Source organism: Muntiacus reevesi, chromosome X (genome assembly GCF_963930625.1).
Source record: "Muntiacus reevesi chromosome X, mMunRee1.1, whole genome shotgun sequence".
In the NCBI taxonomy this organism is placed as follows: domain Eukaryota; kingdom Metazoa; phylum Chordata; class Mammalia; order Artiodactyla; family Cervidae; genus Muntiacus; species Muntiacus reevesi.
The window spans coordinates 83,416,598-83,420,419 of NC_089271.1; the positions used below are offsets into that span (position 1 = coordinate 83,416,598).

Sequence of the window (3,822 nt, forward strand, 5' to 3'; positions counted from 1 at the left end):
TTTCTTTTCAAAAGTTTGAAGGCTTTTTAAATGTATATCTGTTAGGATTCTTTGTATAGTGTTACAGAAACCAACAAACCAAAATCCTTGCATCTTCTTTTTTCCCATCTCCTCTCCAAATGTGTTATACCATCTCAACTATTTTTCCCAGTTTCATTCCCCCTGGCAAATACAGGGCCAGTTGGAGGCTAAATACAAAATTATACATCAGCAAAATATTAAGAGTCAAACACACTTAAAATTAAAAAATGCATAGCAAAATATTTTATAATAATGCATCTAAAAAATATGAAAAACAACTTCTCTAAATCTCTCATCCCTATGAATTATATAAAAGTCGACAATGACAATATCAAGTCCAAGAATAGTGCTTTAATTCATAGAGGACTTCTGAACCAATCCTGAATAAATTGTACAGATTAATCCCTTTACAGAAGTCAATGAATAATGATTATTTAAGACTTATCTGTTATAATTTACAATAATAAAAAATAGAAATAATAATAAAACCTAAATTTCAGGAGATTAAATGAAGTATGCATACTATGTGCTGTGCTGTGTGCTAAGTTCCTCAGTTGTGTCTGATTTTGCAACCCTATGGACTGTAGACCTCCAGGAGTCTGTCAATGGGATTCTACAGGCAAGAATACTGGAGAGGGTTGCTATGCCTTCCTCCAGAGTATCTTCCTGATCCAGGGATCGAACCTGCGTCTTTTGTGTCTCCTGCATTGGCAGGTGGGTTCTTTACCACTAGCACCACTTGGGAAGCCCCCATGCACACTGTATTAATATGTAATAACAGGACCTTAAAATCACCACAAATACCCCTATTTGAAAATTCTTAGTGTTATAAGATTGTTTAAGATAAAATGTGCTGCAAAAAAATAACTGTGTATAATCACAGTTACATTTTTTTGAAAATTTGTTTAAACTGCACAGAACAAACATTATGAATATATAGCAAAATGTTAATAAATTGATATCTTTAAGTCATTTTTATTTTCTCTATTTCTTGGAATTTTCCAAATTTTCTGCAGTGAACATATATTACTTTTGTGATTTAAAGGCAATAAAATTAAAAATAAACTGAGTTTATAGGCAAATGGAAAACCAATTAGGACATTACTAGGCCAAACGCTAATGGACAAGATTTGAAATTTGAGTAAATTCATTACTGCTGCAAATTTTGCTCAGAGGTCTAGGTCTAATCATGACACCAAAACCTTTATAAATGTATTCTATAAGATTAATGATAGGGCCCACATGGGGTCTCATTGAGATGGCTTGTGATTTCGACCTCACAAAGAATAAACCATAGTGATCTGTGAGACTAACCAAATTGCCCAAATGGCATCCTATTATCTCACTAGCGCCTATCTTCCCAAAGCTGCAAGATCACCAGATTCCAGACGTCCAGCTACATGACCATCACTTCAGATAATTTTTCATCTTCAAGGAAATGCAACAGATTGTGACGATGTGATTCTTTTAAACTGACCAAATTCTGGATAGTTTTAATTTTGAACTTTTTATGATTAGAAACTCTTCTAAGATTGTCTTCTTCAATGTGAAAGAGCTGCAGAAGGGGAGCCTTGCACAGCCATCTGGGAAAGCTTCATGCAGTTTTCAAGGTGCCAAAGTTGGAGCGTGAAACTGCCTTTCTTCACGGATCCTGGCCATTATTTGTTGGCAGATTACATTAACCATTTCTTGAAGTAGGGTAGGGCATTTTTTTCAGCATAAATTGTTAATCTTCTTCAAGGGTCTCAGGAATTTTCTTTCTAGTAAATGAGACAGTAAAAAAACTCTGGCCTCCAGGCTATAAGGGCAGGTAAGTGGAGGCTCATTCTTCTTGAAATTAATGCTGCTGATTTCTCTGATGAGCTGAGGTATTAAAATATTATCTGTTGGTCTGTTTGTAGCATATTTATTATACTTAAGATATGCTACAAGCAGAGAGGGGATCGGGATGGGGAATACATGTAACTCCATGGCTGATTCATGTCAATGTATGACAAAACCAACTACAATATTGTAAAGTAATTAGCCTCCAACTAATAAAAATAAATCAAAAAAAAAAAATTCAGAGACTCCAGGCAAAACCATGATAAGATGTTTTTACCCATATTTAAAGTTGTTTTCCATTTATTTTTATTAGTTGGAGGCTAATTACTTTACAGTATTATAGTGGTTTTTGTCATACATTGACATGAATCAGCCATGGATTTACATGTGTTCCCCATCCCGATCCCCCCTCCCACCTCCCTCTCCACCCTATTCCTCTGGGTCTTCCCAGTGCACCAGGCCCGAGCACTTGTCTCATGCATCCAACCTGGGCTGATGATTTGTTTCACCCTAGATAATATACATGTTTCGATGCTGTTCTCTCAAAACATCGCACCCTCACCTTTAAAGTTTTATAAACAAAGTAGGTGTAAATCTGTGTTGTGCGTATTAGAATCTGGTCTCCGCTATAATGTATTAAGCAAATACCACCAAGAGCCCACAACAACTGGAAGACTAACCATGAATGCCAATCCACATACAAGTAAAACTAATATTGAATTTTTTCTGGTCAATGATCCAAGCTGGGAGGGCAATTCCAAAACTTGTGACTTGAGGCCCATTTGGATTTCCAAACCCTTCCCAATTTTTCTGGGATTCTTCATCAGTTAAAGTTTCATAAGCTTTTGTTATTCTCATGAACATAACTTCATCACTTCCCTTATCTGGATGATATTTAAGAGGCAGCAAACAATACTGTTTCTTGATCTCTGCTACAGTTGCCCTGGGATCTAAATTTTATACTTCATAAGGGTTGTATTCTTGATATTCTCCATCTGTTTTGGAAACTTTGTATGCAAGAAATAAGAACAATGCCCATCCTGCAAAAAGAACTATTTTCTTTACTGTAGGAATAATATTTGGCTGGGGTTTTAATAACCATAAACAGTACCACATATATCTTTCATATACTTTTCTGATATTTTTCTTTAATCGATTTTGCTCAGCATTCTCATCTCGGGGCCAGAGGTAGTATGTGACCGGGGTCGTGATGAGCCCCATGAAGGAGGTGAGGAAGTAGAAGGTGTTCCTGCTGTCATCGAACTGGAATTGCTGCCCCGCCATGGCACCCCATCCTCTGCCTCCCTCTTCCAAATTGCCCAAATGGCATCCTGTTATCTCACTGGTGCCTATATTCTCAAATCTGTGAGACCACAAGATTCCAGACCTCCAGCTATGTGACCATCCCTTCAGATAATTTTTCATTGGTGGGATATAAGAAGGACTCTGTCAGAAAGGGAGATGCTAGTTCTCCTTAAGAATCAGTCACCCTTTCTTTTCCCTCTAATAAATTTCCTTTTCTTGCCTTACTGCCCAGCTCACTCTCTTTTTCTCTGCACTCACCTTACAATTAAACCCCATTGATTTGATCTAGTTTTAATCATTAAAGAAAATTACCATTATCAAGTAGCAAATAAAGTAAGAGGGATATTATGTTGAGCACAATATATTTTTAAAATTTTAAAAAATCTCTTTGAAATAAAAAATATTATCTGAAAGTCAGAGAACAGAGATTTAACATAAGGGCAAGACCTGTTCTGGAGGAGATCAAACTTTACTAGTGAATAAGAAAAAAATCTGTGTTCTAAGGATTTGAAAAGTAAATTTAGTGTGTTATAGCTAGTGTTCCCAATTTGAGATGCTATTATAAATAGGCTAGAAAGGTAGTCAGGCCTATAAAAGTTAGACATGAATCTCCAGAAATCTTGGTAAGGAAAGACAGTAAGGTGACTGTCTATGTTGAAGCTTATATGCCTT

At 36.2% G+C, this 3,822-nt stretch overlaps 1 pseudogene; it reads right to left on the minus strand.

The window, feature by feature from the left end:
* Positions 1-1,417: 1,417 nt before the first annotated feature.
* Positions 1,418-3,129, minus strand: LOC136154554 (translocation protein SEC63 homolog; annotated as a pseudogene).
* Positions 3,130-3,822: the final 693 nt, after the last annotated feature.